This window comes from Hipposideros armiger, unplaced genomic scaffold (assembly GCF_001890085.2).
Source record: "Hipposideros armiger isolate ML-2016 unplaced genomic scaffold, ASM189008v1 scaffold_15, whole genome shotgun sequence".
Taxonomy (NCBI): Eukaryota; Metazoa; Chordata; class Mammalia; order Chiroptera; family Hipposideridae; genus Hipposideros; species Hipposideros armiger.
In genome coordinates, this window is record NW_017731365.1 from 6,803,294 (window position 1) to 6,819,370 (window position 16,077).

Sequence of the window (16,077 nt, forward strand, 5' to 3'; positions counted from 1 at the left end):
GAAGCAGTGATACCCCAGTAGCAACAAGCACACCTAGCACCCAGGTCTGGGTTTGTAAATACCATTCTCCAATAAAAAGATCCAGGGTTCCTTGGAGAAATCCTGATTCTATGGCTGGAGCTAAAAGAAAATAAGACATGAGCATGGAGTATCTGGCGTTCTTTCCCCAAACCTATAGCCTCAATCTAATGATGAGGAAAGTATCAGACAAGTCCAAAATGGTGGACATTCTACAAAATGCCTAAGGAATACTTAGAGCTGTGAAGGCCATGAAAAACCAGGAGACTATAAACTTGTCTCTGACAAAAAGAAATTAGAAGACACTACAACTAAATGCAAAGTGATTTCCTCAATTGGATCCAGAACAACAACAAAAAAAGGACATTGGTATAAAAATTGGTGAAATCTGAGTTGTCTGGACTTTAGTTAATGGTAATGCACCAAAGTTGGTTTCGTATTTTGGACCGATGTACCACAGTAATGTAAGATGTTAATGTTAGGGCAAACTGGATGAGGCGTATATGGGATCTCTCCTTATTACATTTGGAGTTTTTCTGTAATCCTAAAAGTATTCCCAAATAATAACTTTATTTAAATATAAAGGGACTATGTACTCAGCACCATCTAGAGAAACAGGACATTACCAGTACCTTTGAAGCCCTATGTGCCCTTCATGATCTCATGTCTCTCTCCACACCAAAGGTAACCATTATCTTAATGTTATTATAATTATTCCCAGGCTTTTCTCTATAGCTTAATCACACATATATCCCTAAACATTCTACCATACCTCTTCACCTCTTACATAGTTACCCCTATCTTTGTCTTCTTTGTTACTTCTTTCTGATAGTGTTTTCAGCATTGTCTAATATTGTTTTATCTATCCATTGAGTTTAAGTATCCATTATTATTCATTTTTTTCCTCTCAGACCTGTTTGTTTCATGGTTTCTACAAACTCTTACTGTTTTCTGCTTTTTACAATCCTTTCTTTGATTTCTTTAACTATATTAAACTTATTTTCTGTTTTGTGCCTCATCAAATGTTTAAAAGTTTTGCAGTTCTGATTTTGTTGTCTGTTGTTTCTGCTGGCTCTCACTCCAGTGGCCTTACTTTTTGTGTGGGAGCTCGTTCTTATTCATTACTCGCAGTAACTTTGGAGGCTGAGATGAAGATAAGTTTCCAGAGCGAGGATTTGCATTTGAATCTGCCAAAAGCCCGGGAATACTGTCAACCTGGGAACACAGTAAAATAAATTTTAGGCTCAAGTTTTGTGACCTCCATCAGTGGCATTAGTTCTAGATCCATAAACTTTCATGAGGGTAAGCTTGTAGTTAAATTTTCAAGGGAGATAGTTTTACCTCTCCCCAGCATCAAGTTGGAAACAGAGAAAATTTCCTTGCTGATCCTTTCTCTGGGACAGACATAATTCTATTCCACTCACACTAAGCGTGCAGGTCGTTAGAGTCCCCGCTTTATGTTGAGATCTCCAGTTAGACTCCCTATTTTCAGTATACCTAGGATTTCTTTCCTACACCTTGGGCTCAGAAATGTGCTGGTAAATGTTTTAAAACAGGCTCTCCAGAAGAAAAAACAAACAAAAAAAGCCCTGATTTGTAATATTTCCCAATTTCATATTATGGCTGATTTCAAGCTACCAACATAAAGTCACTGAACATGAATTTGGGAAAAGATATGTATAGTTTGCTTTCACAAGCCAGCTCCAGCATACCACTGCCTGCTCTGTGCATGGCTGTGAAAACAAGCTCAATTCATGGGGTTTGGCACATCTCCAGAATGAAAGACATTTGGGTGTTTGCTTACCTCGCTGTATTTCCATTTTTACTTTGTTTTAGCCATCTGAGTATTCTGTATCAACCCAACAATACATTTCAAAACAAAAAAGATTCTTTTGTGTTTTTTTTATTTTGTTGTTCTCTGCAAGAGGGCTGGCTGTGTTATGGTACCTCAGTCATCTCTACTGCCAGAAGTACAACTCCTTATTGCTTACAAATATAATTTATTGTTTTGTTTTTCATTGTAAACACAATACATGATGATTGCATTAATCTTGAGAAATATGAGAGTACAGAGAAGAAGAATAAAATGCCCATAATCCCATCACATATGTTTATTTTTTGTGCATAGGTGTGAGTGTCTCTTTGAGTTTTTATATAATTTGCATCATATTGTATCAGCTATTTCATAATGTGATTTTTGTTTCTTGATATTTATTGTTTGCTTGTGTTATTAAATATTTCTCCACAGTGCCCTTCCCCCCACACACACACACACATATACACACAATTACACATGAGAGTAAAGATCTGCCAGGTAGGAGTTAGTTTATTCAGGAATCCAATGTTTGTGTCATATGAAAATAATTTTGCCAAGATTATTTTTTACAACATTATTAATAATTGCAAAATACTAGAAACTATATAACTAACCAATTGTATAGGTTAAATAAACAGATATAGAATGACTTCTAGGAGATATTACACAAAAAGGAAAGCACAAAAGAGCATATGTAGTGCTACCTTTTATGTAAGAAAAAGGGGAAATAAAACATGAAGATATGCAGGGATAAATCAGAAAACAATAAAATCAGTAACCTACATGTGGTAGAAAATGTGTGGTGGATGAGATATGGGCGGGCATGACACTTCTTAGAATATATTTCTTTGGTATGATTTTGAATTTTGATAGGTTAAATAAAAATGATATCAGTAGGATATCAAACTGTAAGCAAACTGAAACGAATGAACTTAATTGTCAAACGTCAAATAAACACTACAACCATACTGAAGACAGAAAAGAAAGACGTGAAGGGGAAGAAGGGAGGACTAATCCAAGAAATGTATGAACATAATATTGGACTGTATATCCTCAGTTTGGGGTGGATTAGGAAAGGAAGAAAGTATTACAAACAAATCCTGAACTCCTTTGAGTAGGTTTGTTTATTTTAGTGGTATGGGGAAACTAATTCTGAAACTATTTTGAGCAAATGAGTAAGTGAGTTGATGATATTGTTAGGAACCTGTGTTCTCACTGTGGAAAAAAGGACATATAAATACAGAATAGAAGACAGGAAAGAACACTGTGGGGATGGATTGGATTAGAGGTTTCTGTTGTAAATATAGACACGTGTAAAAGTATATGTGTGTGTTTGTATATGCATGTATGTATATGTGAATATACATGCATATGAGGTCTGACAATGAAGTTCGTGAACTTATTGCAGCAATGTTGCTAACCTTTTTTGATCAGAGGGATTATTCATTATGAATTTGTACCAACTGGACGACAAACAGTTAACCAAGTGCTGAAAAGGCTGCGTGAAAAAGTTAGATGACCTGAACTTTTCGCCAACAATTCTAGGCTCTTGCATGACAACAATGCACCAGCTCACGGCACTGTCTGTGAGGGAGTTTTTAGCCAGTAAACAAATAACTATTGAAACACCCTCCCTACTCATCTGATCTGGCCCCCATGACTTTTCTTTACCTGAAGATAAAGGAAATATCGAAAGGAAGACATTTTGATGACATTCAGGACATCAACGGTAATACAATGACAGCTCTGATGGCCATTCCAGAAAAAGTTTCAAAATTGCTTTAAAGGGTGGACTGGGTGCTAGCATTGGTGCATACCTTCCCAAGGGGAGTACTTCGAAGGTGACTGTACCGTATTCAGCAATGAGGTATGTAGCTGGAGTTGGAAAAGAAATCAAGAACAAAAACTATTATTTTGCACCTACCACTGTAAAAGATTAGATCAGGCAAAAATCGTCAATGGATATAACTTCTAAGAGGACATTTTGATACGAGTATTTGCATGATTTTAGAGTGTCTACCCATAGAATGTTTAGTTGTAGTGGAGAAACCAGCAGTAATACAGTGGAGAAGTCAGGTAACACCTGACCCGGTGATCAAAATTATAATTATTAATGAAAATCAAGGCCGTTGTGTGCTTCCAGATGAGGTTTGCTGACAAGGACACATTACCTATGCAGGATTCTGGCTCCTAGTGCATAATCTCAACCTAATCACAGGGAAGTATTAGAAAAATACACACATACATGGAGCAAGACAGAGTACTAGGAAACACAATAAAACAAACAGGTAAAAATGTTAACAGGAAAGTCTGGCTGCTCCCTGTACTATTTTTATTTTTGGAAATTTTGTACATTTGAAATTATTTCCAACTGAAAATTTAGATAAATTGTCCTTTAGTTGCAGAGGAAAAATTGAAACAAACTTCGTAAAGTGGACCTCTAGTCTAAGTGAATGTTATTCAGTATATTCAATTAGGAAACAGAGTTTTGTGTTAATTGCAAAATATTTTATTACAGCATTAAGTTCTGTTACCTGGAATCACCTTGAGATTTAACATGATAATGGTTTAATATGTGGTTAAATATATAGTTTATATACGTTATACTCATATGAAGACACAGAGCCACGGAGATGTTAATTAACTTGCTCCAGGTTTCACAGCTGTTAAGTGGCCAGCCCAGGATTTGAACCCTTCAGGTGGTGAGAAATGATCATCTCTCTTGTCCCTTCTTATAAAGGCACTAATCCCACTCATGAGGGCTCCACCCATGACCTAATTAACTTCAAAGATCTCACCTCCAAAATATCACATTAGGGATTAGGACTTCAACATGTGAGTTGGCAGGTGGGGGGCGGGGTGAATAGTGGGAGACACAAACATTTAGTCCATAGCACCCTTTATAGCCACACCTGTTTCTTTCTACCCCAACCCCCTGGTAACCACTAATCTGTCCTTCATTTATATAATTTTGTCATTTTAAGAATGTTGTATAAATGTAATCATACAGCATGTCACCTTTTAAGATTGACTTTTTTCACTCAGCATCATCCTCTGAAGTCATTTAGATTGTTGCATGTATCAATAGTCCGTTCCTTTTTACTGATAAATAGTATTCCACGCTGTGGTTGTGCTAGAAGTTGTTTAATTATTCATGCATTGGAGTACATGCAGGTTGTTTCTACTTTGAGGCTATTACAAATAAGCTGCTATGAACATTTGTTTATATTTGTTTTGATTTTTCTGAGATGCCTTTGAGCTTTATCCATCACATTCTACCATCTCTCAATAAATAGAATAGACAATGACTTGCTGCTAAGATGACTTTGAGAAGAGGCCGGAAGGAAGTAAGGGGAAAAGCAATGTAGCTTTTGAGAGAGACCACATTTCTAGCAGAGGGAGCAAGTGCAGAGGCCTTGAGGTTGCAATATGCCTAGGATATTGGTGACACAGCAAAGAGGACAATGAGACACACAGCAAGGAGAACAAAGGAAATGAACTCTGAAAGGTAGCTGTGAGTCGTACCTATAAAATATGTAAGGTTTTCATTTTTTCCCAAAGTGAGACAGGCAACCATTGAAGAGTTTGAGTAAAGGAGTGGCATGTTCTGCATTGTGCTTTAAAATCAATGTAACTGCTGTGTAGGAAATAGACGGTACTCAGATGTGGGCATACAATTAGGAGGCTGTTACAGTGTCCATGCAATGCATGATGGGGACTTGCACTCTTGGTGGAAGTATTAAAGATGGGTCAGATCTGGATATATTTTGAAGTAGATCACACAGAAGTTTTTGATGGATTGATTGTTGGATATGAGAGGAGAGGAGGCAATCAGACGATTCAGTTGACCAAGTTCATAATGATATATGAAAACCAATAGGCCACCTATTGATTTATAGTAGGAAATGTAATTATCACATAAACGCAAATGTTTTTATCTGCTTAATCTGCACATTCTCTATAAACAAATTTGCATTGGAAGCTAAAAATTTTCTCTATGGTGACATGGAGTCAGTAAAAAAGGGGACTTGAATAAATTAATCTGTAATAGTGCCTGAATATAATACATTTATCTCATCAATAGAGATCTAAAAAATGAAAATCCATTGACCAAGGCTTCCCGAGCTCTTCTTTAATAGGTCGTGTTAATATTTGCCTTTGTCTCTCTTTCATAACCTATCAACACTAACACCACTCCTAACCTCAACATAATCTTTCTCTAGATTTGTTAATATAGGCAAAGTGGCCATTTTGCATATCTTTGTTGTTTTATGGTTGAATGAAAGGCAGTATTAATATTCCTTATTTCCATGTTGTTAAGGGATGTCTCACATTGCATCCTTGTACTGGCAGTACTGTTTTTTGTTTTGTTTTGTTTTGTTTTTTAGGTTTTCTTTTTATTGGGGAATTGGGGGAGGGGAACAGTGCTGGGGAACTGAAGGAAGGGGAACAGACAAGTTGCTGTACCTTTTGTTCTTCAGTTTAGTTGTGGTGGACATTGCTTCACTGGCCCATGTTGGTATTATCATTGCGCTCTTCCTGGGTGAGGCAGATGGGTCGCCAGCCTCTGGACGGCCGCTCACAGTGGCTCTTGGCAGCTCACACTGGCTGCCGGCTGCTCATGCTGGCTGTTGGTCACACATGGTAGCTTATGGCAGCCCACTGCAGCATGGGTTGCAGCCTACGCCATTGCCGGCGACTCACGGCAGCCCAGCTCCAGGTCGAGCTGTTGTTCACCATCATAGCTGCAGAGGGCAGTGTCACTGGCCCTCATGTGGGATCCGAACCAGGGCCCTGCTGCTCAGAGCTGGTGTCCCAAGCCAGCTCTTAACCAACGCGCCACTCGGCCGGCCCCTGGCGGTACTGTTAAATGACGGTAGACAATTTTTTTCATTTGGGTAAATTGAGCACTGCTATTAGTATTATTGAAACTTGTGATATATCATATATCCAGGATTGTGAAGGACAGCAGTGAACCTTAAAAAAATATATATAAAGTGGAACCTTCTTTAAAATACAGATGTAGAAATGTTTCAAATTCATAGTCTTTCTTCATCAATTCCATAAATATAATTCAGTTTCTCCTCATATCTCAACATCATCATCTACAATATCTATTATTTTTTGGACTGTTTTATGGGTCTACTGTATGGTACATTTATTTGCTTTTATTTTAAATGGCTTGAAACTCCTATGTATTTGAATGCATATAGATACTTTGTAATAATTTTATCATTTCTGCAGCTGGTAATATATCATCCTCAAACAACCTCTTTTTTTATTTCTAATATTTTAGAGTGTTAAAAAAAACTAATTAGGTAGGTAGCATTTTTATAAAAGAGTAAATAAGCTGAGTACTAAATATATAGGCATTTGACTACTCTGGGACCATTTCTCCTTCCTGGTTCTCCTTAGTACTTGGCCTTCCTGATGTTTCCTGTCATTAAGTATTAGGTTTTATTCCACAAGGTGACTCAGCAATAGCTCCGTGTATCTTTTAGTTGGAAGTCCTTTGGTTCCGTGCAAGCAAACACTGCCCATTAATTAGCAACCTGACATAGAATCATTCTGTTGATGAGAAAATTAGCAAAGTGGATCATCCATAAGAGATTATACTGCAAACAGTGCATCAGAAATGTCATCATCTCATTTCATTAACAAATTTACATACACACCAGATTTTAGAGTGCTTATTCATGATGAAAGTCTACTTCCACACTGTTTGTGTTTGAAAACATTCAATAGCCAGTCTTGAATTTAAAAAATTAATTGAATGCTTAAAGAATTACAAGTGTTCCTTTCCTTAGCTCTAATGCTAACCAGAGTGCTTTTCTAAACTGCTGAGAATGGACTGAAGATTCTGCTGAGGGCTGTAGATACTTATCTGCCTAATTGAGCCATCATTTGTTGACATGAGGAAAACCACGTGACCTGCTTTAATGCATTTCTCAGTAACAGCAGGAGGTTAGAATGTAGTTCATCCAAGAGTAAAACCAGCAGCAATATTATTAGACATGTGAAAATGACATTGGTTATGGAATGGTTTTGTAAGACAAGAATAGTAATATAAAAGCATATAATCATACAAACAGTATAGAGAATGATTGTTTTTATTTGTAAAATTATTTTGAATCCAAATGTCTTAATCATTTAAGTTAGTCATTCATTCAATAACTATTTACTGATGTTTACAATTGCTAAGTATGTTAAGGGAATTGTCAACTTGTCGAAACTAATTAGTATAAGTTAGTGGTAAAATTCAAAATGGATGCTATATCATGGAGTGCTAAGGCAGTGAAGTATTATTGAATGTTTTTGAGTAGGTAGGGAAGTAATATGATCAAAACTGTGCTGGCTACATTAACCTGACCTGGGATGAGAGAGATTAGTTACAGGGACATTCATTAGAAAAGTGTTACTTTAGGTCAAGGCAAGAGAGCATAAGAACCTTAACCAAGATACCAGGGAAAAATCAGGAGAGGATACATGAGCCTTTGGAAAGGAATGTGTGTGGCAGACTAAAACAAATTAGAGGTCACCCTCTTAGATTCTTGAGAGAATCATGGCTCCATTTCCAGAAGAAGAAATGATTGTCTAAATACATAATAAGTTTGATTTAGGGCATGTTGAAATAGACATGCCAATGAGAATTCATAGGTAATCTAAAATGAAATTCTGGTTCTTGGGAAGTGAGTCAGAACTAAAGGTGCTGATTTGAGAGTCAGCCATATGATAGATTTGGTAAAACTTCTGGAGTATTGAGATTACCATGAAGAAGAATATATGAAGAAGAATTCCAAAAGCAACAGTTTGTAGACTGCTCCTTAAATGTAGGATGAAATTAAAACCAAGAGAAGAGATAGAGAAGGATGGTTCCAAAAGATATGAGTTCATCACTGAGTGAACCAGTAGACTTTGATATATCACTTCTGCATGAAAAAAAAAAAACCCAAAAACACAAAAAACAATTGCTAGAGCAAAATTTGGTCTGGGAGACATTTGATCCCACTCTGCAATTTAACTCATGTTAAATACAGCAATCTAGAGTAAGTATTTAGAAACTTTTTAGCAAGTTGACATTGTCCCCAGTATCCAGTGCATGATTACCAGGTTCCTCATTGAACAGGGAATGGACAGTTTCAAATGTTGGGAAACACCTGCGGTGAGTTTCTTGTGGTACAATTTGTAAACAAGTTGTGCACAGTAGTGCCATATATGGGTCCATATTGAACTGGGTTAAAAACCAAATTTGTCCTTCACCACAGAGTTTGAGAAGCTCTACATCAGAGAGATGGTGATAATAGGCAGATTACATACAGTTAAAGAGTGTTTGATGAAAGGAAAGTTTTACTTAAAAACATAAGAGATTTGGGCCGGCCGAGTGGCACGTTGGTTAAGAGCTGGCTTGGGACGCCAGAGGGCCCTGGTTCGGATCCCACATATGAGGTCCAGTGACACTGCCCTCTACAGCTAAGATGCTGAGCAACAGCTCAACCTGGAGCTGGGTGGCGACGGCATAGGTTGCAGCCCCTGCTGCAGTGGGTTGCCATGGGCTACCGTGTGTAGCCAGCAGCCAGCATGAGCAGCCAGCAGCCGCAGTGAGTGGCCATCCAGAAGCCGGCGACTGATCTGCCTTGCCGGGGAAGAGCGCAATGATGATGCCAACTTAGGCCAGTGAAGCAACATCCTCCACAACTAGACTGAAGAACAAAAGGACAGCAACTTGTCTGTTCCCCTTCCCCCAATTCCCCAATAAAAATCTTAAAAAAATAAATAAATAAAATAAGAGATTTGACTTTGTATATTGACTGAAGAAGATATGATGAACAGAAGAGTCTGATGATACAGTATGGAAGAAGAATTAATGGATGGAATGAGATCAAGGGCATATAGATAAAGGCTTTATCCTTGGGGGTGGGGGGAAACACTTAATATTTTGTGTTGTTTTTACTAGATAGCATTTAATTTGGTCCTCACAGGAATCCAGTGAGTTACGTGGAGTATAATTGGTATCATTCATCCCCCTTTACATGTAAGGAAATTGAGACAAATTTTAAGCATCTTATTCATGATGACATGGTTAGAGATGGAAATATGTTGATGCCTAATTATAGTAACTATAATTACTATCATATCTGAAAAGGATAGAAAAGATATCTGAAGAAATAATGGCTGAAAATTTCCCAAATTTCTTGAAAAGCATTAATCTACATATCCTAGAAGCTCACAGAATGTCATGTAGCATAAATGCAAAGACATATAGTAGTCAAAATGTTGAAAGTGATAAAGAGGAAATTGTGAAAGCAGCAAGGAAAAACGTCATCACATAATAAGGAACACATAAGATTTTTTGCTGATTTCTCTCATCAGAATCAATGGAGACCAGAAGACAGTGGGATGACATATTTAAAGTGCTGAAAGAAAAAAAATTGTCAATAAATAATCTCCTTCCAGCAAAAACATTTCCAAATTGAAGGTGAAATACTCTCCTAGATAAGCAAATCCAAGAAAATTTCTTGCTAGCACATCTGTCTTACAAAAAATAATAAATTCTTCAAGCTTAAAGTGACAACAGGCAGTAAGTCAAATTTACACACAATAAAACAAAGAGCACCAATAAAAGTAATTATTTAAGTAATTATGAAAAACAATATAATTGCATATTTTTTCTTCTATTAACTCATGTAAAAACAAATCCACAATTGTATTGTTAGCCCTATAATATATCAAAATGTAACATATATGACAATAACAGCACAAAGGAGATGGGAAGTAACAAAGCCATATTGAAATAAGAAAATGACACCAGATGGTAACATAAATTCACAGGCAGAAATGAAGAGAACCAGAATGTTAAATAAGAAGGTTAATGTAACAAATTCTATAAATACATACTTTTGCTCTCCATTCTCCTCTAAGAGATGTAAAATTATATAGCATAATACACTTAAAAATGTATTACTGGATTTGTAGCATACATATAGACTTAATATGTATAAAACTGTTATTATACACAAGAGGGAGGAGGCAATAGAGCTATATAGGAATAACGTTTCTATATCTTATTGTAGTTAAGTTTTTATGACTCTGAAGTAAGATTATGGTAAATTAAGATGTATATTGTAAGCCTTAGGACAACCAATGAGAAAAATAACTAAACGTTATAGTTTAAAATTATTAAGCAATCCATACAAATATGCTCACTGATTTTGACAAAGGCATAAAACTAATTCAGTGGAGAAAGGTTAGCCTTTTTAGCATGTTGCTTCAGGAATTGGGAATCCATAGGCCAAAACAAAATGAATGATGACCTAAACCTCAGACCTTATACAAAAATTAAGTCACAGATTTAAATGTAAAATACTCGTACAAACTATAAAATTTTTAGGGGAAAAAAAAACATGGAAAAAAATTTTCTGGATCTAGTGCTAAGCAAATTTCTATTCTACATTGTACTAGAGGTTCTAGCCATAGAAATTAAAAAAGAAAAAGAAAAAGCACATTGATTAGAAAAGAAGTAAATGTTCTATGTAAGTAAAAGTCTATCTGGCCAATGACGCTGTGCCCTCTACAGCTAAGATGGTGAACAACAGCTCGACCTGGAGCTGGGCTGCCCTGAGTCGCCAGCAACAGCGTAGGCTGCAGCCCCTGCTGCAGTAGGCTGCCGTAAGCTACCGTGTGTGGCTGGCAGCCAGCGTGAGCAGCCAAAAACCGCTGTCCAGTGGCCATTGATCAATTTGCCTCACCCGGGAAGAGCACAGTGATATTACCAACATGGGCCAGTGAACTGACGCCCTCCACAACTAGACTGAAGAACAAAAGGACAGCAACTTGTCTGTTCCCCTTCCCCAATTCCCCAATAAAATCTTTACCAAAAAAAAATCTATCTGCTATAGACTATGTCCCTCCAAAATTCATGTGTTGAAACCTAACCCTCAATTATGATATTTGGAGGTGGACATTTGGTAGGTGATTTGGTCTTAAGAGCAGAGCCCTCATGAGTGGAATTAGTGCTCCTAAAAAGGAGGCCCCAGAGAGGTCCCTTGCCCCTTCCACCACATAAGGACACATAGAAAGATGTCCACTATGAAACTGGAAGTGGGCCCTCACCAAACACTTCATGTTGGTCTTCCCAGACTCCAGAACTGTGAGAAATAAATTTTGTTGTTTACAAGCCCCCTAGTCTATGGTATCTTTGTTACAGCCTCCTGAATGGACTAAAACCCTATATTTGCAGATAACAAAATTTTGCATATAGAAAGTCTTAAAGCATCCACTAAAACAAGAAAAAGGGAAGAGAACTGATAAATATAAATACAGAAAGTAATGAAGTACAAACTGAGACAGAGACTGAAATCTAAAACCTGGCTTTTTAAATAAGATTAATCAAATAGACCAACGTGCTGGGTAAGATTCATCAAGTGAAAAAATGAGAAAAGGCTCACATTAGCAATATTAGAAATGATAAGGATGTTTAATTAGTAAACAATTCTGGGAAGAAATTTGGACCAATAAATTGGAAAGTTGGATACATTCTGAATTTTCTCATTTATTCCTGCATTGTTATAGTTGATCTTGCCTATACTCACGGCTATAAATACCATCAATAGGGGGATGATTTCCAAATGTATTTTTTAGTACACACCTATTTTCTCATCTTCAAATGTAATGTTCAACTGGTTACTTGGTTATGTGCAAACAGAAGTCTTGATGTACACTGCTGATCCTGTTTCCCCTCATGTCTAACACATCTCTGTATGAAGGCATCTCTGTAGGGTTTGGCTCAGGGCTCTCTGGCCAAACCCTGGGAGCCATCCTTGATTATTCCTTTTCCTTCAGGAAGTCTCTAGCTTTAAAGTGTATCTGGAATTCATTTATTCTCCTTTATCAGCAATTATTCTGCTTTAAGACAGTATTATTTTACTCCTGGCCTACTGCAATAACTGGCCTCCTTACTTTTACTTTATAATTCTTTCCAAGCCCTTCTCCACAGAATAATTGGAGTGATCTTTTTAAAATGCAAGCCAGCATAAACATTTGGGTGTTTAAATCCCTTGCATAGCTGCCAGTTGCTACTAGAATAAAGTCCCAGACTTCATGCAATGATGTATAATATACATGTCTCATATCTTTCTTTTCCCGGTCATATCACCTTATTCCACTCTCTCCCTCCTGGACCATATTTTAAACATCCAAACTATTTTCCTTCTCAAGCCCTCCACTCTTATTCCTTCTTCCTGGAATTCTCTTGACCTAAATCTGTTAAGGTTTGATTTATTCAACTTAAATATCATCCTCTCAGCAAGACTTTTTCTGGTCACCTATCTAAAACTGCGTCTCTGGCTCTCCCATGAGCTATTGTCTTTGTATGCCTCTAGCCCACTCCCTACCTGTCACATAGCCATGTAACCATGCTTGATGCCTTAAGTAATCTCACTTGGGAACTATCTTATCTGTTCTCTCCTAGAGCGCTAGCTAAATGAGAAGGTAAAGAAAGTCCTTGCCTGTCTTAATAACCACGTTACCTCTAGCAGCTAACATCGTGCCTAGTATTTAATATATGTTCAGTGTGCATCTGTAAGATCTCACATTTTTTTTTGTATACTGCATAGGGCAGAGTACACTGTAAATACCAGAAATATATAAATCGGTAGATGTTGTATTTCGATTTTCTTTGTGGTTTTCCTGGTGAGCCCATGTCCTCCTTTCTCCTTTCTTTTTTAGATAATATAATCATTTGTTTCAATGTATTTGTCTTTAATTTCATGTGGACAGGTTCAAATGCATACTGATAGCCAGTATTCTTTTCTCCCTAGTTATTTGTCATCTTCATATCATGATCACCTTTTTAAAAACTCATTTATGTATTCCACAAAATGTCTTCTATTTTTTCTTTGGTTGTTAGGTTAGACTGCCCAATTAGGTGTCAGCTGCAGTTGCTCCCTATGGTACATGTTCTGCACCAAAATTTAATTCTGGAGTTCGAGGGTCAGCATTTTTCCAAATGTGTTAAACTGTAATCCTTTATAAAATGTTATATGTAAAATATTGGACAATTTTGCATGTACTAAAAGCTGAGAAAGTTATTACTTTAGCTTTTACCAAGATGACTTAAAAAAAAGTTTATCAAAAAGGATTATAAAAAGAACAGATTTATAGCAACTGTCTGATATATGACTAAAATCCCCATGTTCAACTAAAACAGACTTGCCCTAGGCTTTCTAGAGCATAATGCCCTTAGCAAGTAGCTTTCAACAGCTTTTTCAGGAAGCAATATTTTCCTTCAGTAAAAGGGTCACTGTACTGTTTTTCTTTTTCCCTCTCCTGTCTTATCTTTTGAGTTCAGGAAGTACTTTAAATTTACAGGCAGCTTTGAAGGCATGAGGCAAGTTCAGCCCCAGAAGTATTTCCTGTTATGGCATTAATCTAATTCCATGAAAGTAGAGCTGATTTTTCATCTGTAAAGTAGATAAAGTGCCTAGAGCAGCCGACCATTATTCTGGGTTATCATGATAAAGAGGCTTAGTTTTGACACGAAAGAGTTTATCAGCCTAAACAGTGGAAGATTTCATTCTTTTTGTTGAAAGATATATTAATGGATTATAATCTGTCTTGGCTTCCAAAAGAAAGTTCGTTTTCATATTGAAAATGTTTACTTAAATCAGCAAATGTGGTTTTCATGTTTATAAAATGTGTAATATACAATAAATCAAATAAACATGCTAGGGGCATTACATGAAATTAAATCTCTAATGTTAAACCATGTTATGTTCGTTAATGTTCAAATGAATGTCCTGATTTGAAATGATCACTAATTTGCTTTACAAATCAACATGATTTAATTTTAATATACAGATATGCATGATTTCCTGTAAGCATATATGTTTGGTATTAGTAGCCCATGTTATTAGGTCATATAAATTCTTCTATCCACTTATAGTACAGTAATAGTTTTCTCATAACATATTCCTTTTAATAGTCAAATATCAAAGCTATTTGGTTATTTATGTATTTTGTGGACTTATTTGAATATAATATATGCAAATAATATGTAATTCAAAAGGTAAAAGTCATATTTTTCCCATCTCTGTCACCTAATTCTCCACCAAGCTAAAATACTGAGATTAATACTAGTGGCTTGATACAGTTTAAATAATTTTTTTTTAAAGATTTTATTGGGGAATTGGGGGAGGGGAACAGCATTGGAGAATCGAGGAAGGAGAACAGACAAGTTGCTGTCTTTTTGTTCTTTAGTCTAGTTGTGGAGGACGTCGCTTCACTGGCCCATGTTGGTATTATCATTGCGCCCTTCCCAGGTGAGGCAGATAGGTCGCCTGTCACTGGACGGCCGCTCACGGTGGCTCCTGGCAGTTCATGCAGGCTGCCGGCCACTCACGGTAGCTTACGGGAGCCCACTGCAGCTCCACTTCAGCCTATGCCGTTGCCGGCGACTCATGGCAGCCCAGCTCCAGGTCGAGCTGTTGTTCACCATCTTAGCTGTAGAGGGAGCAGCGTCACTGGCCCTCATGTGGGATCCGAACTGGGGCCCTGCTGCTCAGAGCTGGCGTCTGAAGCCAACTCTTAACCAACGCGCCACTCAGCCGACCCTAAAGAATTATTTTTGTTTAAAAATTGATTGCACATTGGACATGCTTATAACTTGCCTTGGATAATAATGTCTTACATTAATACATGCCTGCTACATGCTAGTACATTACATATATAGTCCCCACAATAGCCCTTTGAGTTAAATTCTGTTATCTTCTTGAAAAGTGCATAAACTGAAGCTCAGAGAGGTTAAATAATTTGCTCAAGGTCACCTAACTCCCAAGTGGTAGATTTGGGACTGGAACTCAGGTCCTCGTTATAGGTTCATAGTAGTAAACTCATTCCCCGATTCTGCCTCTTAGCCTCTTAAATTTGAGAGAAACAAGACACCATTGATCACTTATTTTACAATTAGTGAGAAAATTAATTAAGTTTTATCATATCCTAATGAGATGATCTAGTTTTATGTTCAGTTTGTTTAAAATAATTGAACTATCCATGTTCATAAACCAAAATAAGGGCATTGCTTTATTGTAGATATGAGTATTTTAAAACTAAGATCATCCGAACATGAAAAATCATTGGCTTAATCAAAGGCATACTAAGGACTAAATTTAGGATTAGGAAGCGGAGTTTTATACTGTTCTTACTAATTCAAGCATAATTGTGTATGATAATCGTTTTTCAATAGGGTA

General features: G+C 36.9%; 1 protein-coding gene across 4 annotated transcripts in view; it reads left to right on the top strand.

Annotated features, from left to right (window-relative positions):
• ADK (adenosine kinase) overlaps nt 1-16,077 on the top strand; it is a 537,152-nt gene that overhangs the window by 292,536 nt on the left and 228,539 nt on the right. The window lies entirely within an intron of this gene.